This window comes from Delphinapterus leucas, chromosome 6 (genome assembly GCF_059928025.1).
Source record: "Delphinapterus leucas isolate spDelLeu-1000000601 "Yukka" chromosome 6, BTC_Dleu_Yukka2, whole genome shotgun sequence".
NCBI classification, from domain to species: domain Eukaryota; kingdom Metazoa; phylum Chordata; class Mammalia; order Artiodactyla; family Monodontidae; genus Delphinapterus; species Delphinapterus leucas.
This window is the reverse complement of record NC_143134.1, coordinates 40,959,463-40,983,686: the sequence shown is the minus strand read 5'-3', so window position 1 is coordinate 40,983,686 and position 24,224 is coordinate 40,959,463. Positions and strand designations below refer to the sequence as shown.

The following is a 24,224-nucleotide window of genomic DNA, read 5'->3' as shown; positions in this document are numbered from 1 at the left end:
AGCCCTCACCATATGTGTTTTTAAAAATCATAAAAAGGAAAGAGATTAGTCTCCAGAAGAGTAAGCTAAGTTTAACTACCTGGTTATTTTTCAAGTAAGGTTGGTTAAAGTCTTTATTTGCATAAATAAAGAAAAATAAAATTACTCTTGTACAAGCCATATACCACAAGCCATACTATTGATATCTTGTATAGTAAAAATCTGTAAGACTCCTAGGCCTACTTGGATAAAGTACAAAAATACAGTGGGAAATTTAGGAAAAGGAAAAACTGTTTTTTCTACCTACATTACTAACTCACATAAGAGTATATATCCTGTGTGGGGATGGAGATCCGTACAAAAGAATAGACTAATTAGATGGCCAAAATAAATAGAGGCACAGAAAAATATCATTCTCTATCAAAAAAGCATTAGCAATCATTACTGGAGTACTGTATTGTAAGGCCTAAAATTTCAAGTGCTGTTCTGACAACTTTGAGCCTCACAGGGCCCCAGAGGCCTAATGAGAGTTCTCCCACCCTCACCATAGCCAACAGGAAAGACTCCTCACCCAGCTAGGTCCACTATCAGCTGAACCAATTGCACTCCACTCAGTCCTCAACAGAACTAGTTTCAGTTCCCTGCCAGTCCTCAGAATTATTCAAACAAACTAATCACATCCTCCCACGAGGATGGAGAGTTGCGGGGAGTACTTCATCCTTTTGTTACTCCAAAGCCAATCTCCCATAGACAATTTGGCTAGTTTACTCTACTCCCAAGTACCATTCCCATAGGTTGTGAGTACATGTAACTAAAAAATTGCTGTCTCATCTGATCAGGGCCAGGTAGTAGCCATCCTGTACAATTTAGGACAGGAGATCTCTCTTTCACCAATCAAATGAAGGGAGGTGAACAGGAGGTGGTCAGACAATTACTATATCTAAACTTTCTGTTTACACTAATATCACACCTGTAACCTGAGACCTGAAAATTATTTCATGGATCCTCCAGGGTATAAAAATTGAGAAAGGCTAGTCTAGTCTCTTGTAGGCAGGGCTGGTACAGACCAGAACAGGTCCAGTGCGGTTCTAGAACTGGTTAAGTATAGCAGGAGATTCCTAATCATCTTGGCCTCCTGACCACAACATTTTCCTGATTTTAAAACAGCAGTAAAGATCTAGAGGCAATTTCACAATTAGACAGGAGGCCTGTTAGTCAAAAAAAGACAATAACTCCCTGTGTTTCTCAGTTCTGTGCAGAGGTTTTGGAGGTTGTTCCTTTGAAGCTCAATCAAGAGTCTCTTTCTTTAGATGTCTAAACAATTCTGTAAACCACTTAATACCTGTGCTAGATATTGATTCATTCCCCCTCCTCTCCAAATTCACCCTTTTTGCCTGTACTGTGAAAATGGATTTATGCACTTAAAATGCCAATTTCTTTGCCAACTGACATGATATTAAGCTTTGTCAAGACAGCATTGGAAAGACACTGTAGGGGAAAAGGATTCTGTTTCATGGTTCCAATGTGCTCAGTTGGCTGCAGCAGGCAAGGCTCCAGGACCCACCCCGACAAGGATGGCTTCTCCAGCACCAGATTCCTGCAGCAGTGCAGCTTCTCCAACAGGAGGTTAGGCAGTTTCGTAGCAGAGTGACGCTGGTGAGTCACCTCCCCAGGAATGCTTTCCCTGGTACCCAAGAGGGCACATATCCAGCAAATTCTCCTAGTGCCACACCTTACCTACTTGACTTGAACGTGCCCTACCTAACCAAGGATAGATGTCAGTGAGCCCTGGGGTTAGAAACTGCTCTTTATATCAGCTATTCTTTAGCGTTACCTTGACTTCTTACTGGTAAATCCCATATTGCTCCAATCCCCTGTTACAGTCAATAATTCTTTTCTATTTTTTAATTTTTGTTGGAGTATAGTTGATTTACAATGTTGTGTTACTTTCCGCTGTATGGCAAAGTGAATCAGTTATACATATAAATATATCCATTCTTTTTTAGATTCTTTTCCCATATAGGTCATTACTGAGTATTGAGTAGAATTCCCTGTGCTATACGGTAGGTCCTTATTAGTTATCTATTTTATATATAGTAGTGTACATATGTCAATCCCAATCTCCCAATTTATCCCTCCCTCCCTTTCCCCCCAGTAACCATAAATTTGTTTTCTACATCTGTGACTCTATTTCTGTTTTGTAAATAAGTTCATTTGTACTTTTTTAGATTCCACATATAAGCAATATCATATGATATTTCTCTTTGTCTGACCTACTTCACCTAGTATGATAATCTCTAGGTCCACCTATGTTGCTGTAAATGGCATTATTTCATTCTTTTTTATGTCTGAGTAATATTCCATTATATATATGTACCACATCTTCTTTATCCAATCCTCTATCGATGGACATTTAGGTTGCTTCCATGTCTTGGCTATTGTAAACTGTGCTGCAATGAACATTGGGGTGCATGTATCCTTTCAGATTATGGTTTTCTCCAGATATATGCCCAGGAGTGGGATTGGTAGATCATATGGTAGCTCTATTTTTAGCTTTTTAAGGAACCTCCATACTGTTCTCCACAGTGGTTGAACCAATTTACATTCCCACTAACAGTGTAGCAGAGTTGCCTTTCCTCCACACCCTCTCCAGCAATTATTGTTTGTAGACTTTTTGATTATGGCCATTCTGACCAGTGTGAGGTGATACCCCATTGTAGTTTTGATTTGCATTTCTCTGATAATTAGTGATGTTAAGCATTTTTCATATGCTTTTTGGCCATCTGTATGGTTTTCTTTGGAGAAATGTCTATTCAGATCTTCTTCCCATTTTTTGATTTTTTTGTTTTGTTTTGTTTTTTGCTTTCGGGGTTTTTTTTTTTGACATAGAGCTACATGAGCTGTTTGTATATTTTGGAGACTAATCCCTGGTCGGTCACTTCATTTGCAAATATTTTCTCCCATTCTGTGGCTTGTCTTTTCATTTTGTTTATGGTTTCCTTTGCTGTGCAGACACTTTTAAGTTTAATTAGGTCCCATTTGTTTATTTTTGTTTTTATTTTTCATTACTCTAGGAGGGATTGCCTGTCCTAAATTGTACAAGATAGCTACTAGCTGACCCTGATCAGATCAAAAAAGATACTGCTGTGATTTATGTCAAAGAGTGCTCTGCCTATGTTTTCCTCTAAGAGTTTTAGTGTCTGCCCTTACACTTACGTCTTTGATCCATTTCGAGTTTATTTTTGCGTATGGTATTAGAGAATGTTCTAATTTTATTTTTTTTTTAATGTAGCTGTCCAGTTTTCCCAGCACCACTTCTCAGCCTTTTGGCTAAGATCAAGTGTAGTCAATAATTCTTTATACTACTCTTTCCCTGTTAAATTACTGCGTGGCTTCTATCTCCTGATCAGACCCAGACTGATATATCCCAACAATTTTTTAAGCTATTTAGTACCCCAGGGTAAATAAATCCTCTCTGCTTAAGTTACATCAAGTGGATTCTGTTCTCTATAACTAAATATTCACTGTTTTCTCTTTGAATAAAGAATTTTGGGGGATGGGGGGGTGGGAGGATTTTACAATATTCATAACATCATTTTTTTTAATTAGGAAGTGATACTAATTATACATAGCCAGGGTTAAGAATAGCTACTGAAGATTATATTCCCAGGTCAGGCTATTAAATACTTTAATTGTAATATTAACTTCATCTAGAGTACTATCATTCCTGTAATGCCTAACCACTATTTTAAAAAATTAGTCTACAGTGAGATACCACTTTGCACCTACTAAAATATCTACAATAAAAAACACAGATAATGACAAGTGTTAACAAGGATGTGGAGAAACTAGAACACTTATACATTGCTGATGGGGAAGTAAAATGATACAGCTGCTTTGAAAACAGTCTAGCAGTTCCTCAGAAGGCTAAACATAAAGTGGCCATAATGACTCAGCTATTCCATCTCTTGGTACATACCCCCAAAAATGAAAAGTTATATCCATACAAAAACCTGTACACAAATGTTTATAGCAGCATCATTCATAAAAACCAAGAATTGGAAACAACCCAAATGCCCATTAACTGACGAATGGATAAAATGTGGTATATCCATACAATGTAATATTATTCAGTGACAAAAAGAAACAAAGTACTTATATGTGCTACCTGGATAAACCTTAAAAATATTATATTAAGTGGAAGAAGCCAGTCAAGAAGGACCACATAATTATACAACTCCATTTATATGAAATATCCAGGATAGCTAAATCTATAGAGACAGAAAGTGGTCACCTAGGACTAGGAGAGATGGGGATAGGTGTGCGGGAAAAGGCTAAAAGGGTGTGGGGCTTCTTCGAGGGTTAATGAAAATGGTCTAAAACTGACTGTGGTGATGTCTGCACAATTCTGTGAATGTACTAAAATCCACTGAATTGCATACTTTAACCGGTGAAATTGTATGGTATGTGAGTTATATCTCAATACAACTATTTGAAAAAAAAAGCTTAATCTCTGCAGGTGCTTTCATAATTCAACCATTCCTAAATTAGGATTAGAGACTTAAATCCCTCTGTACCTCAGTGCCTGCTTCTCATGATGGAATACAATATCCTTTACACAAAAGCAAAACTACAGGGCTTCCCTGGTGGCGCAGTGGTTGAGAGTCCGCCTGCCAATGTAGGGGACACGGGTTCGTGCCTCTGTCCGGGAAGATCCCACATGCCGCGGAGTGGCTGGGCCCGTGAGCCATGGCCGCTGAGCCTGCGCGTCCGGAGCCTGTGCTCCACAACGGGAGAGGCCACAACAGTGAAAGGCCCGCGTACCGCAAAAAAAAAAAAAAACTACAGACCCACCTGGCTCTTGGGAATATGTATTCTGAGTTACTTACCCAAAAGAGGCTTGGGGGGGAAAAAAAGCTACACTATGCTGTCACATAAAAATCCACAGTATACACACACCTCCCTCAGTTGGGGGAAGAGTCTGTAAAAATTGATTTTTATACATTTAAATGTGGCTTACACTAGAATTAAATGTGGAAATCTGGCCTTAGCAGAAAATCATACAAGCAAATAAACTTGCTCAAGCTAGCCCACACATAAGGAAAAGTAAACAATTTTGCATATTCTAGCTCAAAAGTACAAAGGTTTGGATCTTCTGAATTTTTGATATTTTCCTGATCTTTTGCTCTCAACTAGAACTAGTTCCAGAGCCTAGAGAATCTAAAAACTGAAACCCTCAGTTCTCACTGGCTTAAGCCTGGAATCAAGCTCATCAGCCAAGTCAATAAACAGGCACACACACACACACATAAGGCATCAGTATTTCATACATGTAAGCTGTCCTAATTTTCATTCCACAAACAAGCCACAGAAGATATTCTGACACACAGCAAAGGTAAAGCTGTATATTCTAAATATATAAAGACTTCAAATACATGTGGTTTTAAATTTATTTCAAGTCAAACTGCTAAAAAAGAAAAAACGCCAAGAACCATATACTGTTCACACTCCAAAGCCCCATCTAAATCTTTTAAAAACAATCTGAGGAAATATGATTCCCTTTGACTTGACTTGCTTAAACAACTTGGTCCAGTTCCCATTCAGCCAGAACAACTTCACTAATTTACTCTCATCTGTTTACTAACAGGTCTCCCCACAAGGTATCATTAGACAAAAAACTTCCACTATTTAAAAACGTTTGAGGGCTTCCCTGGCGGCGCAGTGGTTGAGAGTCCGCCTGCCGATGCAGGGTTCGTGCCCCGGTCCGGGAAGATCCCACATGGCCGCTGAGCCTGCACGTCCCCGCAACAGGAGAGGCCACAACAGTGAGAGGCCCGCGTACAGAAAAAAAAAAAAGCAAGAAAGAAAAGAAAATCTGGGTAGCTGGTCCTACCATGGGGAAGTATGCTGAAAAGAGCTTTTTTCAGCTCTCCCTTATTGTTTCATCATCTAAAAGGAAGAAACCACTTTTCAAGAATATAAGTGAGCTACTATTCCCCCACAACACAGCTATGTCAATGTGATGGAAAATTGTAAATCCTGATTATTTAATAAGAAAGATCCCAAAGAATATGCTCATACCCCTTTCCCTTATTAAAGGAAAAAGAAACTTTAAAGGAAGTAGGTAAATAATATCTATCGTCTAAAGGAAAGAAGAGTAACATTCCCAGCAAGAGGCAGACAGAGATTATTATCATTTAAATTAAGAGAGAAATATATACTCTGGACATGATCTGTGTTTATTAACCTACTCTAAATTACAATATTAAGGTATACATTTTCATCTAGTTACCTTAAACATATGACATTTTATGATTAGTTTACTAATGTTTTAAGCTGATCTGCAAACAGGCAAATTTATTTCACTATATTACTGTCATTAATTTTATCAGAAAATGTGGATAACAGTAAACCTATAAGAAGGTTATACCTTTCACCTTTCTTCATTATGCATCCTCATTAAAAACACAAGAGTTTGGATGGTTCACACACTACTCCACAAAAGATGCTCTGACATTTACAAAGGTCTAATTTGTTCTGCTATGTGATGTTTTAATTATACTACAAATAATAGGGTCTTATTGTTGGAGGAGCAGAATCCAACTACACTTCAATTAGTTTATTTAAAATAACTCTTCCACCCAACACTGATTCCAACTGACTATTTTTATACTTAAACAAATGCCAAAATTCCTAAATCCATATAGGTGATGGAAGAAATTAAAATTCTTACCTTGAAACACATATTTTCCTTGCCTCTAACCTATGACTCTAACCCATTAAAATGGTTTAAGTTTTGTTTATTTGTTTCTTTGTTTGTTTTAAGGAAAGTACCACAGCCCTAAGTCACCTCCCACTAATATCACAATAGGAATCAAAATATACAGGACATGAGGAACTCAAAAAGCTATCAGGCATATAAGAAACTAATAGCAAAATGACAAAAGTTCCTCCTTATGAATAATTACTTTAGATGTAAATGGATTAAACTCTCCAATAGACATTGACAAAAATGGATTTTAAAAACATGATCCAACTATATGTTCTCTACAAGAGACTTACTTTAGATACAAAGGTACAAATGGGTAGAAAGTGAAAGGATGGAAAAAGATATGACATGCAAATAGTAACCAAAAGAGATCACGGGTGACTGTACTAATACCAGACAAAATAGACTTTAAATCAAAGGAGGTTATAAGATACAAAGAAGAACACTATATATTAATAAAAGGCTCAAGAGAGCAAGAAGATATAGCAATTATAAACATTCACCTAATAACAGACTATCAAAATATATGAAGCAAAAACTGACAGAATTAAAGGGAAAAATAGACAGTTCTATAATAACAGTTGGCAGTTTCAACACCCTACTCTCAATAATGGATAGAACAACCAGACGGAAGATAAGTAAGGAAATAGAGGACTTGAACAACACAATTAACCAACTAGAGATAACAGACATATATAGAACATTCTACCTAACAACAGATTATACATTCTTCTCAAGTACAAGTGGGACATTCTGCAGAATACATGATATATCAGGCCACAAATTATGTCTCAATAGATTTTTAAAGACAGATAATCATACAAAGTATTTTTCCTAACTACAACAGAATGAATTTAGAAATCAGTAAAAAAAAATTAGAAAATTCACAAATTTGTGGAAATTAAACAATATGCTCTTAAACAACCACTGGGTCAAAGTAGAAATCCTAAGGGAAATTAGAAATACTTAAAAGACAAATAAAAACAAAAAATACAACATACCAAAATTTATTAGATGCAGTGAAAGTAATGCTAAGGGGGAAATTTATAGCTATAAACACGTATTAAAAAAGAAGAAAGATCTCAAATCAACAACTTAACTTTACAATTTAAGGAACTAGAAAAAGCTGAAACCCAAAGCTAGCAGAAAGAAGAAAATAATAAAGACTAGGGCAGAGATAAATGAAACAGTGAATAGAAAAATAATACAGAAAAATCAACAAAAACAAAAGTTGATTCTTCAAAAAATTAACAAAATTGACGAAACTTTAGCAAGATTAAGAAAAAAGAAGCAAATTACTAATCAGAAAGTGCAGACATTACTGATTCCACAGAAATAAAAAAGATTTTATGAGAGCACTGTGAACAACTGTGCACCAACAAAGTGGATAACCTAGGTAAACCTGACAAATTTCTAGAAACCTATTATGTCACAAAGAAATAGAAAATCTGAATAGGCCCATAATTATTAAGGAGATTGAGCCAGTAATCAAAATGCTCCCAACAAAGAAAAGCCCCAAACCTGATGGCTTCACTAGTGAACTCTACCAAACATTTGAAGAATATCAATGCTTCTCAAATTCTTCAAAAAACTGAAGTGGAGGGAACACTTCCTAACTCATTCTATGAGGCATCGCCCTGATACCAAAGCCACGCAAAGACATTACAAGAAAACTACAGACCAATACCCCTTTGAACACAGATCCAAAAAATCCCCCACAAAATATCAGCAAACTGAATTCAGCAGCATAAATGCAAATCAAAAGCACAATGAGATATCACCTAACACCCATCAGGATGGCTACTATCCAAAAAAAAACAAAAATCAAAAAAAACCCATACATAGGAAATAACAAGTGTTGACAAGGATGTAAAGAAATTGGAACGCTTGTTCAATGTTGGTGCTGGTATGAATGTAAAATGATGCAGCCGTGATGGAAACAGTATGGTCGTTCCTCAAAAAATTAAAAATAGAATTACCATATGACCCAGCAATTCCACTTCTGAGTATGTACCCAAAAGAACTAAAAGCAGGGTCTCAAAGAAATATGTGCACACCCATGTACACAGCAGCAGCATTATTCACAACAGCCAAAAGGTAGAAGCAACCCAAGTAACCATCAATGGATAAAAAAAAAAAAAAAGAACAAATATGGTATATACATACAATGGAATGTTAGCCTTAAAAAGGAAGGAAATTCTGACACATGCTACAGTGTAGATGAAACTTGAAGATACCATACTAAAAGAAATAAGCCAATCACAAAAGAACAAATACTGTATGATTCCATTCATATAATGTAGATAAAGTAGTCTAATTCAGAGAGAGAAAAAACAAAATGGTAGCTGCCAGGGGCAGGTGGAAGCGGAAGAAATGGGCAGCTATTGTTTAATGGATCAAGAGTTTTAGTTTTGCAAGATGAAAAGTTCTAGAGATGGATGGTAATAACGGATGCACAACAATGTGAATTACTTAATGCCACTGAACTGTATATTAAAAATGGTTAAGGGCTTCCCTGGTGGCGCAGTGGTTAAGAATCCGCCTGCCAATTCAGGGGACATGGGTTCGAGCCCTGGTCCGGGAAGATCCCACATGCTGCGGAGCAACTAAGCCCGGGCACCACAACTACTGAGCCTGCGCTCTAGAGCCCACAAGCCACAACTACTGAGCCTGCGTGCCACAACTACTGAAGCCCGCACACCTAGAGCCCATGTTCCAAACAAGAAAAGCCACCACAATAATAAGCCTGGGCACCACAATTAAGAATAGACCCCGCTCACCACAACCAGGGGAAAGCCCACATGCAGCAACAAAGGCCCAACACAGCCAAAAAATAATAAAATCATTTATTTTAAAAAGAGATTAAAATGCTAAATTTTATGTTATATATATTTTACCATAATTTCTAAAAATGAATTTTTAAATCAAAATATGGACCAAAAATATGAATGAGTCAATATGTTAAAAATTGGAAAAAATAAGTTTCAAATGTAAACACAAAATTAAAACTGGGGGGGACTGGTTAGATGGTGGAGTAGAAGGACATGCTCTCACTCCCTCTTCTGAGAACACCAGAATCACAATTAACTGCTGAACAATCATCTACAGGAAGACACTGGAACTCACCAAAAAAGGTACCCCACATCCAAACACAAAGGAGAAGCCACGACGAGATGGTAAGAGGGGCACAATCACAATAAAATCAAATCCCACAACTGCTCGGTGGGTGACTCACAAACTGGAGAACACTAATACCACAGAAGTCCACCCACTGGAGTGAAGGTTCTGAGCCCCACGTCAGGCTTCCCAACCTGGGGGTCCGGCAAGGGGAGGAGGAATTTCTAGAGAATCAAACTTTGAAGGCCAGCGGGATTTGACTGCAGGACTTCAACAGCACTGGGGGAAACAGAGACTCCACTCTTGGAGGGCACACACAAAGTAGTGTGTGCACTGGGACCGAGGGGAAGGAGCAGTGACCCCATAGGAGATTGAACCAGACTTACCTGCTAGTGTTGGAGGGTCTTCTGCAGAGGTGGGGGGTGGCTGTGGCTCACCGTGAGGACAAGGACACAGGCAGCAGAAGTTCTGGGAAGTACTCCTGGGCGGGAGCCTTCCCAGACTCCGACATTAGCACCACCAAAGAGCACGGGTAAGCTCCAATGTTGGGTCGCCCCAGGCCAAACAACTAACAAAGAGGGAACCCAGCCCCACCCATCAGCAGACAAGCGGATTAAAGTTTTACTCAGCTCTGCCCACCAGAGCAACACCCAGCTCTACCCACCACCAGTCCCTCCCATCAGGAAACTTGTACAAGCCTCTTAGATAGGCTCATCCATCAGAGGGCAGACAGCAGAAGCAAGAAAAACTACAATCCTGCAGGCTATGGAACAAAAACCACATTCACAGAAAGATAAAGGAGATGAAAAGGCAGAGGGCTATGTACCAGATGAAGGGACAAGATAAAACCCCAGAAAAACAACTAAATGAAGTGGAGATAGGCAACCTTCCAGAAAAAGAATTCAGAAAAATGATAGGGAAGATGATCCAGGACCTCGGAAAAAGAATGGAGGCAAAGATCGAGAAAATGCAAGAAATGTTTAACAAAGATCTAGAAGAATTAAAGAACAAACAGAGATAACAATACAATAACTGAAACGAAAACTACACTAGAAGGAATCAATAGCAGAATAACTGAGGCAGAAGAACGAATAAGTGACCTGGAAGACAGACTGGTGGAATTCACTGCTGCAGAACAGAATAAAGAAAAAAGAGTGAAAAGAAATGAAGACAGCCTAAGAGACCTCTGAGACAACATTAAACGCAACAACATTCACATTAGAGTGGTCCCAGAAGGAGACAAGAGAGAAAGGACCCCAGAAAATATTTGAGAGATTACAGTCAAAAACTTCCCTAACGTGGGAAAGGAAATAGCCACCCAAGTCCAAGAAGCGCAGAGAGTCCCATACAGGATAAACGCAAGGAGAAACATGTCGAGACACGTAAAAATCAAATTGGCAAAAATTAAAGACAAAGAAAAATTACTGAAAGCAGCAAGGGAAAAATGACAAATAACGTACAAGGGAACTCCCATAAGGTTAACAGCTGATTTCTCAGCAGAAACTCTACAAACCAGAAGGGAGTGGCAGGACATATTTAAAGTGATGAAAGGGAATAAACCACAACCAAGATTACTCTACCCGGCAAGGATCTCATTCAGATTTGATGGAGAAATCAAAAGCTTTACAGACAAGCAAAAGCTAAGAGAATTCAGCACCACCAAACCAGCTCTACAACAAATGCTAAAGGAACTTCTCTAATTAGGAAACACAAGAGAAGAAAAGGACCTACAAAAACAAACCCATAACAACTAAGAAAATGGTAATAGGAACATATATATCGATAACAACCTTAAACATGAATGGATTAAATGCTCCAACCAAAAGACATAGACTGGCTGAATGGATACAAAAACAAGACCCATATATATGCTGTCTACAAGAGACCCACTTCAGACCTAGGGACACATACAGACTGAAAATGAGGGGATGGAAAAAGATATTCCATGCAAATGGAAATCAAAAGAAAGCTAGAGGGCTTCCCTGGTCGCGCAGTGGTTGAGAGTCTGCCTGCCGATGAAGGGGACACGGGTTCGTGCCCTGGTCCGGGAAGATCCTGAGTGCCGCGGAGCAGCTGGGCCCGTGAGCCATGGCCACTGAGCCTGCGCGTCCGGAGCCTGTGCTCCGCAACGGGAGAGGCCACAACAGTGAGAGGCTCGCGTACCACACACACACACAAAAAAAAAGAAAGCTAGAGTACCAATACTCATATCAGATAAAATAGACTTTAAAATAAAGAATGTTACAAGAGACTAGGAAGGACACTACATAATGATCAACGGATCAATCCCAAAAGAAGATATAACAATTATAAATATATATGCACCCAACATAGGAGCACCTCAATACATAAGGCAACTGCTAACAGCTATAAAAGAGGAAACTGACAGTAACACAATAATACTGGGGGACTTTAACACCTCACTTACACCAATGGACAGATCATCCAAACAGAAAATTAATAAGGAAACACAAGCTTTAAATGACACAACAGACCAGGTAGATTTAACTGATATTTACAGGACATTCCATCCAAAAACAGCAGATTACACTTTCTTCTCAAGTTCACATGGAACATTCTCCAGGATAGATCACATCTTGGGCCACAAATCAAGCCTCAGTAAATTTAAGAAAACTGAAATCATATCAAGCATCTTTTTTACCACAGTGCTATGAGATTAGAAGTGAATTACAGGGGAAAAAATGTAAAAAACACAAACACATGGAGGCTAAACAATACATTACTAAATAACCAAGAGATCACTGAAGAAATCAAAGAGGAAATTTTAAAATGTACCAAGAGACAAATGACAATGAAAACACGACAATCCAAAACCTATGGGATGCAGCAAAAGCAGTTCTAAGAGGGAAGTTTATAGCAGTACAAGCCTATCTCAAAAAACAAAAAAAAATCTCAAATAAACAATCTAACCTTACACCTAAAGGAACTAGAGAAAGAAGAACAAACAAAACCCAAAGGTAGCAGAAGGAAAGAAATCATAAAGATCAGAGCAGAAATAAATGAAATAGAAACAAAGGAAACAATAGCAAAGATCAATAAAACTAAAAGCTGGTTCTTCGAGAAGATAAATAAAATTGATAAACCATTAGCCAGACTCATCAAGAAAAACAGGGAGAGGACTCAAATCAATAAAATTAGAAATGAAAAAGGAGAAGTTCCAACAGAAACCTCAAAAATACAAAGCATCCTAAGAGACTACTACAAGCAAATCTATGCCAATAAAATGGACAACCTGGAAGAAATGGACAAATTCTTAGAAAGGTATAACCTTCCAAGACTGAACCAGGAAGAAATAGAAAATATGAACAGACCAATCACAAGTAATGAAATTTAAACTGTGACTAAAAATCTTCCAACAAACAAAAGTCCAGTACCAGATGGCTCCACAGGTGAATTCCATCAAACATTTAAAGAAGAGCTAACACCCATCTTTCTCAAACTCTTCCAAAACATTACAGAGGAAGGAACACTCCCAAACACATTCTATGAGACCACCAGCACCCTGATACCAAAACCAGACAAAGAAACTACAAGAAAAGAAAATTAAAGACCAATATCACTGATGAATATAGATGCAAAAACCCTCAACAAAATACTAGCAAACAGAATCCAACAACACATTAAAAGGATCATACACCATGATCAAGTGGGATTTATCCCAGGGATGCAAGGATTCTTCAATATATGCAAATCAATCAATGTGATACACCATACTAACAAATTGAATAAAAACCATATGATCATCTCAATAGATGCAGAAAAAGCTTTTGACAAAATTCAACACCCATTTATGATAAAAACTCTCCAGAAAATGGGCATAGAGGAAACCTACCTCAACATAACAAAGGCCATATATGACAAACCCACAGCAAACATCATTCTCAATGGTGAAAAACTGAAAGCATTTCCTCTAAGATCAGGAACAAGACAAGGATGTCCACTGTCACCACTATCATTCAACATTATTTTGGAAGTCCTAGCCAGGGCAATCAGAGAAGAAAAAGAAATAAAAGGAATACAAATTGGAAAAGAAGTAAAACTGTCACTGTTTGCAGATGACATGATACTATACATAGAGAATCCTAAAGATGCCACCAGAAAACTACTAGACCTAATCAATGAATTTGGTAATGTAGCAGGATACAAAATTAATGGACAGAAATCTCTTGCATTCCTATACACTAATGATGAAAAATCTGAAAGAGAAATTAAGGAAACACTCCCATTTACCATTGCAAATACCTAGGAATAAACCTACCTAGGGAGACAAAAGACCTGCATGCAGAAAACTATAAGACACTGATGAAACAAATTAAAGACGATACCAACAGATGGAGAGATATACCATGTTCTTGGATTGGAAGAATCAATATAGTGAAAATGACTATACTACCCAAGGCAATCTACAGATTCAATGCAATCCCTATCGAATTACCAATGGCATTTTTTACAGAACTAGAACAAAAAATCTTAAAATTTGTATGGAGAAACAAAAGACCCCGAGTAGCCAAAGGAGTCTTGAAGGAAAAAAACAGAGCTGGAGGAATCAGGCTCCCTGACTTCAGACTATACTACAGAGCTACAGTAATCAAGATAATATGGTACTGGCACAAAAACAGAAATATAGATCAATGGAACAAGATAGAAAGCCCAGAGATAAACCCATGCACCTATGGTCAACTAATCTATGACAAAGGAGGCAAGGATATACAATGGAGAAAATACAGTCTCTTCAATAAGTGGTGCTGGGAAAACTGGACAGCTACATGTAAAAGAATGAAATTAGAACACTCCATAACACCATACACAAAAATAAACTCAAAATGGATTATAGGCCTAAATGTAAGACTGGACACTATAAAACTCTTAGAGGAAAACATAGGAAGAACACTCTTTGACATAAAGCAAAGCAAGATCTTTTTTGATCCACCTCCTAGAGTAATGGAAAGAAAAACAAAAATAAGCAAATGGGACCTAATGAAACTTAAAAGCTTTTGCACAGCAAAGGAAACCATAAAAAAGATGAAAAGACAACCCTCAGAATGGGAGAAAATATTTCCAAATGAGTCAACGGACAAAGGATTAATCTCCCAAATATATAAACAGCTCATGCAGCTCAATATTAAAAAAACAAACAACCCAATCCAGAAATGGGCAGAAGACCTAAACAGGCATTTCTCCAAAGAAGACATACAGATGGCCAAGAAGCACATGAAAACCTGCTCAACATCAGTAATTATTAGAGAAATGCAAATCAAAACTACAATGAGGTATCACCTCACACCAGTTAGAATGGGCATCATCAGAAAATCTACAAACAACAAATGCTGGAGAGGGTGTGGAGAAAAGAGAACCCTCTTGCACTCTTGGTGGGAATGTAAATTGATACAGCCACTATGGAGAACAGTATGGAGCTTCCTTAAGAAACTAAAAATAGAATTACCATACGATCCAGCAATCCCACTACTGGGCATATACCCAGAGAAAACCATAATTCAAAGACACATGCACCCCAATGTTCACTGCAGCACTATTTACAATAGCCAGGTCATGGAAGCGACCTAAATGCCCATCAACAGACGAATGGATAAAGAAGATGTGGTACATATATACAATGGAGAATTACTCAGCCATAAAAAGGAACGAAATTGGGTGATTTGTAGAGAATATGGATGGATCTAGAGGCTGTCACAGAGTGAAGTAAGTCAGAAGGAGAAAAACAAATATCGTATATTAACGCATATATGTGGAACCTAGAAAAACTGTACAGATGAACCGATTTGCAGGACAGAAGTGGAGACACAGATGTAGAGAACAAACGTATGGACACCAAGAGGGGAAAGCGGCAGGGGGTGGGGGTGGTAGTGTGATGAATTGGGCGATTGGGATTGACATTCATACACTGATGTGTATAAAATGGAAGACTAGGGCTTCCCTGGTGGCGCAGTGGTTGAGAGTCCGCCTGCCGATGCAGGGGACACGGGTTCGTGCCCGGGACCGGGAAGATCCCACATGCCGCGGAGCGGTTGGGCCCGTGAGCCATGGCCGCTGAGCCTGCGCGTCCAACGGGAGAGGCCGCAACAGTGAGAGGCCCGCGTACCACAAAAAAAAAATAGCATTCTTTTCAATTCATTAAACTCTGTTATGTGTGGACAGTGTTAAGTGTTAACATTTTTATTACTATAATTCTACCATAAATCCTTCATCGACATTGTTATTATTATTATTCCCAATGTAACCTATACCCTTATAATCATAATCGTAAATCATTTTCCCCACAGGGAAAAGATGTGACACAAAGACAGCAAGTACTGGTCACCTCTCCTTAGGATGGTTCATCCTCAGCATGAATTAAATGAGAAATGAAGGGAGCTAAGTAGTTTGTCTTTTTTTTTTCCAGCTTATGAGCTGGGTATCAAGCGAGCTTTCCATACTGTTCCTTCACTATATTTGTCTAATATGTAAAATCCAAAAAAAATTAGACTTGAACATTTATATGGAAATGTACTACCAAATCTTCTTAAGATAGTGTAATTTCAGAATACTAATAATATAGCCCCCTTGTATCAGCACTTGACTAAAACCCTAAGAAACCTCTCAACTTTCTATGAATAACCTTTACTCTGCTTAAATGTTTTTTTTTAAAGAAGGCCTTTACAGGGACCCAAAAGTCTGAAGCAAAAATAGACTAGAAATAGTTACTACCACTTTCCTTCCTAATCAAAGTTTGGTAGAAATCCCCTATGATTTATACTATAAGTCCTCAAAGTGTGGTCTGTGGAACCCTGGGGTCCCAACACCTTTTAGGGGGTCCACAAGGTCAAAGCTATTTTTATAATAATACTAAAACATTATTAACCTTTTTAACTATATTAGCATTTACACTAATAGTGCAAAAGCAATGGTGTGTAAAATTTCTGTCACCTTGGAACAAATTATAATGGTGGCACCAAACTGTACTGTTATTAGTGATTGTATTTTCACCATCAAGCACCAGCAATTATAAAAAAGTCTGTTTCACTTAAGAATGTCCCTGAAATAGTAAAAAAGATATTAATTTTATTAAATCTTGGCCCTTGCATACATATTCTTTTAATGTTCTATGTGAAAAAATGGTTAAGTATGCATGAAGCCTTTCTTGCTATATAGTAAATTATAATGCTTGACAGCTGTCTCAAGGAAAAGTGCTTCTGTAACTGAATTGAGAGCTTGAATTAGCCTTTTTCATTAAACATCACCTTTACTTAAAAGAATGACTTAGGTATTTTGGCAGAGGTTTGCTCAGAAATGAATGAAGTCTATTTGTCACTTACAGGAAACAACTGACAATCATATTTGTTGCCAATGATAAAATTTGAGCTTTCAAGCAAAAATCAGATTTTTGGAAAACTCATAACCACCATCACGTCACAACTGGGACAGCTTCCCAATAACTTGTTTCTGATGGAATAGGTGGTGATATTGATATTAACAAACATGATTTTTTTAATATTTTGTAATGAAAAGTAACTCACTGAACCAATATTTACAAATGACCAGGGCATGATGTTATAAATTCAGGCATGGGCATTAGGTCCACTCTAAGTTCAGACCAACAGGTTTTAACATAACATTATTAAAAAGTCCAATGTTATGATTTCAGATTCCATACTGCAACTGTCAGGGAGGAAGAAAACTTTCCTCTACCCTTCTTCTAAGTTATTCTGGCTGGTCTAAGAATTAAATTGGCATGAGACAGATTAACAGGAGAAAAGCAAATTTAATTCATATGTATGGGAATCCCAACCACATGAGGGGTCACAGACCCTACGTACATCAGAGTTTCAAAGACAGAAAGGTAAAATGAAGTGTGTATGTCATCCTGAGCTACAGAATGGGACAGGGGCCTGGGGCTTCCAAGAACTAAGGTCATTCACAGGACAATAAGAAGAGCAGATGTTTGACAATACGATGTTTGTCTGCCATATAGATGGGGCCACTAGGATAAAATTTATCGCTGGTAATAACTCTTTTTCTGGGAAAAATCCCCAATTTAAATTCTTCTAGGTAGTTAAGGAAGGGGCAGTAGTTTCCCTTGAACAGGCAGTTTCTCAACTGCCTTTAGCTCAAAATAATCCACACTCAAAAGTGGCACATTTTGGGGAGGTTCATTCCAAACCTTTATATAACTAACTAAAAACTGTCATATGCTGAGTTTTGATGTAGTACCAAACAAGTATATCCATAATTATCTGGAGGCTATCAAAATATCCCTTCCTTTTTCAGCCATTAACTGCGTAAGGCTGGATTTCTCTCTGTATATATACTTCAACCCAAACAATATATTGCAATAGACTGAATGCAGAAGCAGATATGAGAATCCCGCTGTTTCTATTAAACCAGACATTAGAGATTTACAAAATCTAGAATGCCAGTCTTCTCACTCCTTTATTTATTCTTGAAAAATAGTCATCTTTCACTAAAAAAAAGTTTATATTAACATGTAATGGGTTTATAATGATCATTTTAAGTGAATTAATAAAAATTTTGCATCTTTGCTTTAATTTATAATATATAATCCACAAAAGCTTTTTGTGGTGCTCAATAATTTTTTAAGAGTATAAAAGGGTCCTGAGACCAAACATTTGAAAGCACCTGATGTAAAGAACAAAGTATTAATATCAGATCCCTGCAAACCAAAAAGAACAAGAAGTACATTTTAAAAACTTTTTTTTAGTTTTCCTAGGAAAATTACATGAAAACTGAAAAGGAACACAATGGCAAATCAAAATTAACCTCATTCTAAGTAACATCAATACAGAATTTTAAAAAAAAAAGAATGCTTAGATGAAAGTGATTTTGTATATCCTGGAAACATGCAATATCTTGATCAGATAAACACATAAATATATCCATTAATAGTTTGATAGATAATATTTTTGATAGCTGCACATGACAGCCAAAGAAACATGCAATCACAAACTCAAAAACAGGTGATTAAAATAGCAGCCACCACCACCATGAGGGAGACAATCCAAGGTTCTGTCAGAAGGGACAAACAGGGATACTACAGCCACTCTCTGGCAGCATCTCAGGGCACCCAGCTCAGGGTCTAGCTGTTCTAAACTAAATAAATTACACGCTTCCAAGCCAGGACAGTAACACTAAGCTCTCACTTAGCCCCAGCAGAGCAAATGGGTCATCGTGGAATTAATCTGGAATAACAGTGCTCGATCAGCCCAAAGCCCCTTTTCGGCTTACTAGATCCCTTGCACTGAGGAAAAACACTAGCAATATTTACTGAGCATTTACTATGTGCCAGGCATTGTGGGCTAAGCACTTTAGATGTGTTAACTCATTTAATATTCAAGATCATCTTAAGAGTATACACCATAATTATCTCCATTTTTGGAGTTGAGAAAATTGAAGCACAAAGAAGATAAATAACTTGCTCAAAGCAAAGCCAGGATTCAAATCCAGCCTGTCTGGCTCTGAGGGCCAGCCCCTTAGCCACTACACTGTAGTACACAGGGGCACAGTAACCAACAATAATATATAAAGTTTAAATTCAGTGTCCACTGTTGACAATTTCTGTTGTTTACACTGAGACCTACTGCCTAAGAGAAGCTCCCAATTTGCAGAGAGCCCTCTGACAGGTCATCCATTACTACCCATGCACTGTTCAACTTCCAGGTATTAAGGGGCTTCGAGCAAGAAAAGTAGATTTTGGAAGGTGAAACTGTGGAAGAGATTTTTTTTTTGTCCAAGATATAGAATATGATACAAATTAGATGATTTCACACGTCTTGGACCTCTTTTTCTTCAACAATTGAAAATAAAACCGTTATTATATAGGAATCTAGCTAGACTATTCCAAAGAGAATAATGCCTCAATTCAAGTCAACTAAAAAAGCTTTATAAAAACTGCATTTACAAAAGTTCAGATTACACTATACATTTAAATGTTTTGCAATGTGGCTAATTACAAGGGTAGCTCTATGTCTATACTTTTCATTTCAGTGTTCAGAGTGAGATTGCAGTTCTAAGTATGTGTTGAAGCAATTCAAGGCAGAGTTTTGAGGTCATTAAAAATGAACCTAGGGCTTCCCTGGTGGCACAGTGGTTAAGAATCCGCCACAGCTACTGAAGCCCGTGCCTAGAGCCCGTGCTCTGCAACAAGAGAAGCCACCGCAATGAGAAGCCCTCGCACCGCAACGAAGAGTAGCCCCCGCTCACCGCAACTAGAGAAAGCCCTCGCACAGCAACAAAGACCCAATGCAGCCAAAAATAAAATAAATAAATTTTTTAAAAAATGAACCTATAACTTCACTGTAGAAATTAATTCAAGCAAAGTGGAATGGGAAACAGAACAAGTCATGTTACAACTCATCCTTAAGGATGAGAAATAAGGAGTGGATAAGGCACTGCTAACTATCTCACAGTAATTACATAAGAAAATGCTTACAGATCTTTCAGGGTTTTGTTTGATTTTAACATTTGGCACACGTTTTAAAATATGTACCATATAAAGTGCCTTAAATAAACTACTACTTTTTGGGCCTGCTGAACTGAAAACATTCCACAATACAATTACAAAAACCACTTTCTGGTTTTCTCAGGGAAAAAAAAAGACAATTTATAAGACGAATTCAGAGGTTAACAAAGAAAGAGATAACCTGATTTACATAAAGATTCCAACACGGGAGCTTCCCTGGTGGCGCAGTGGTTGAGAGTCCACCTGCCGATGCAGGGGACACGGGTTCGTGCCCCAGTCCGGGAAGATCCCACATGCCGCGGAGCGGCTGGGCCCGTGAGCCATGGCCGCTGAGCCTGTGCGTCCGGAGCCTGTGCTCCGCATCAGGAGAGGCCACAACAGTGAGAGGCCCGCGTACCGCAAAAAAAAAAAAAAAAAGATTCCAACAAGAACATAAATGGTAAGTGAAAATGAGTGATCCAGAAGACTATTAAAGTCCCTTCTACCTACAAACTGTCGTACATCATAAACACTGCTACAATTTTGAATACCTGAAAAAAAACCACACAGAAATAATATTGCCAAAGAAAATTTCGACTGAGTCTTACAACATATTAGGTCATCGGCAGTGCTAGACCTGCAAGCACTTGAGGAAGCTATCTTAAAATGAGAAATGGGCTTTAAGTTATCAACATTCACAACGATGTGTAAAACTCTATTCTGTGATGAGTAAATGCCCAGGAAAGGAAACGAACCAATTCAAAACTGCACTGGTACTTTAAGAGGCTTAAAGGCACAGGAGGGAAACAACCATTGAGTCCATCAAGCCTTTGCGTTGGGTTGCAGGAGTCCCTGAACACTTGCATGAAGAACCCGCAACTCAGGAAGGAAGGCTGGAGGGAAACTCTGCACTGTCATCTAGGGCGATCTGATTCAGGTTCAAATCAAACCCACAGGGCGCCAAGTTGTAAGCAGAGAACACACTTCAGGCCAAGCTACCCACTGAGAGGGAGCAAGCCCAGCCATCGCCGACGTCACACCACAGCCCACCCTGAAGCCCGGCGCACCTAGGGGCTGGGAGCTGGGGCGGCTGGGGAGGCGGGGTGCGCGCCCGGCCCCTGCCCACCGCCCCTCGGCTCCGCTCCGCGCTGTACCGCAGCCACCCGCGCGGTCACCGCCGAGAGAAAGGGAGAGCAGGGCAGGGGGCCGTCTCTGCCCGGAGACCGCGCCAGGCACCCTCCGCGGGGACTGGAGCGGGAACGACCGAGCCTCCATGGGTGGGGGCGGGGCGTTTTCCAGAAACCGGTCAAAGGCCCCACCCATCAGGGGTTCCCCTCAAGACCCGGTCCACCCCCCGAAAGACACGGGTTACACAACCTGACAGGTAAGGGGCGGAGGGATCGCAGGACGCAGACCGGGGCGGGCCCGGGGTCGCTCCTCTCCGGCCTCCCCAGCCCCCAGGACGCCGCGGATGAGAAGACAGGAGGGGTGGCGGGCGGGCTAACCGCAGCCGAGGGGCTGCCGGCCCGGTCGCGCTGACGGCGGCAGGGCGCTCACCGGCTCAGGATGGGGCGCTGGCAGGGACTGGGTAAAGGTGCAGCACCCGGCTCAGCGTCGGCAGCGCGGGCCGATGCTCTCCGGGGGCCCGGCGGATGCCTCACCGCCCGCCGCCGGGTGTTTTCATACAAACCCCGGTGGCAGAAGAGGAGGCGGCGGCGGACCCTGCCCGCATCCCGGGCAACGTCAGCGCGGCGCCCCGCCCACCGCACTCCTCGGCCAGCCGGCTCGCGCGCGCCGGGCGGGGGGGAGGGCGGGGCACGCGTGCGCGCGGGCCGGTCCGGGCGCGCGCCGCGGGGAGGGCGGGGCGCGCGCCGCGGGGAGGGCGGGGCGCGCGCGGGCAGGAGCGGGGTTGGGGGTGTTGGGGAGTGCGCGTGGAGAAGGAGGGAGCGCGCGCAGCGGGGAGGGCGGGGCACACGCGCCGTTGTTTGGGGGCAGGAAGGCCGGGCCCAGACTCTGGAGAAGGGCTTGTGCGCGACGACGGCTGTGGTCCTCTACAGCTGTCGGCCTACCCAACCAAGTGGTTCTTTGGGCGGCTGCCTGTGTCCCGCAGGTCACCTTCCTGTAAGCTCCCAGTTAGAGACAACACCTTTTCCCAGAACTAAGGCGGAGCCTACGCCCCGCTCTTAGGAGGCTTTCAGCAGCACAGGACCAGCACCATGCCACCCCGGTACCTCCGACCCACCTGGTACCGGGGTGGCACTGGACCCTGGGGACCGCGGTAAAAAGCCTTTTCCTCACCTCAAGGAGAGTCCATAATAAGAAGGTGAAGACAAGCAGCTATCACAGCTGGGCTCCCAGAACACAACGAAATTCCGCTTTGTGGCCCTGCCTCAGTAAATCAGATACCTAGTGCTGCAGCGAACAAAATAGCATGCTGATTTATTTCTTGCTTTTTTTTGTAATGTGCGTACATATAGTCACAAAAATGGTAATGCTAAATGAGCCACTGAAGGCAGAGACGGAATGTTTTATGTGAGCCAAAGTAATGTGTCAGAAAGGTAAAATACTGATACACCCCCTTCTGTTTTGACTGCATGTAAACGTACTATAAATATATTCTTAATGAATACTGCCATTTACTTTTTTTAAAGAGCATGGATCATGTTTGCTGCTGTTTATAGTAGCTGTTAAGGAATGTAAAATTATTACAACCAGTTAGGGAAATAAATTGAGAGCTGTGAGGTTTTAGTTTTGTTTTCTTATCAAGTTTAAAAGAAATTAAGCAGGTGTGAAGGTCATTCAAAAGGTAACCGGAGGTGCAGCACGTGTGCTTTCTGCAGTTTGCCCTTGGCAGATGTCTTTACGCCGATAAACAGGAGACTGCCATTTTATAAATGCCACAGTTTCCTTGACTGTGAGCACCAAAAGGCAGGGTACAGTATTTTAAATAATTTTAAAACAACTACCACCCCAAACCACCCAGGCTGAAAAGCGCTATCTGAGAACACCTAATTATCTAAATATTTAACACTTTACAGAAATTAAATGTAGGTAATATACATGAAACTTTATTCAAAGAGCATCTTCCTAAATGAATTAACCTGCAATGTAGAAATATAGATAAAAATGTGAATGTGTGTTTTTGCACAATTTGCATTCAACTTTAACAAACCATTGTTAGTATGGTTCAATAAGCATTGTTAGTGTGGTTCAATGGTCCGGACACAGACCCAGTAGATTAACCTACACAACTAAGTAAAATGAACCAATCCCTGTTGTTCCCTCAGCTTTGTCAGCACACCCTCTTATGATACATAAAAATCGTTGTAAATAACTGTATGATGTAGACCAGAGTCTGACCATACAATGATATTCATTTAACTGGGATTCTTCAAATCAGTCTAGCCCATACCTTGTAAGTATTCAATAAATGTTAGATTATTTTAACTTTGGACTAGACTGGGAGAGAAAGGTGAGCATTGTAGCCCAACTATCTCTTTCTCCTCTTTTGGTGATTTCCTTACCTCCATACCTTTATTAGAGAAATATACAAAATGCCTCAAACTTTATCACGAAACTTTATAGCCATAAGGTTTAGAATAATAGTGGTCCTCTCAAAGTCTACAGTCATTTCCATCTGGAACTATAAATGTTAGAGGCACAAGCTCAATCATGAAATTTCTGATACATATCCAATCTTCTGGAGCTGTAACAATCATCAATTTATTGAGCACCTCCTATGTGCCAAACACAATCCTCTTGAAATCTTCTGAGGAGTTAAACAAATGATAATGCTCAACAAAATACCTAACAGCTGTTATGTGTCAAACTAAAAGGTTTCCCATAAAAAAACAGAGCAGAAGTGCAGCAAGAACAACCTGAGCT

General features: G+C 39.8%; 1 protein-coding gene across 7 annotated transcripts in view; it reads right to left on the bottom strand.

The window, feature by feature from the left end:
* Positions 1-22,089, bottom strand: part of AGTPBP1 (ATP/GTP binding carboxypeptidase 1) — a 171,151-nt gene extending 149,062 nt beyond the window's left edge. For 2 of the 7 annotated variants that reach the window (XR_016393530.1, XM_089913056.1), the window contains exon 1: positions 21,897-22,088. The gene's annotated coding sequence lies outside the window, so the exon portion shown is untranslated. Of the gene's footprint in view, positions 1-21,896 lie in introns of all 7 variants that reach the window. The other 5 variants (XR_002642679.3, XM_089913054.1, XM_022558844.3 and 2 more) reach the window with 3 other exon arrangements.
* Between the last annotated feature and the right edge of the window lie 2,135 nt (positions 22,090-24,224).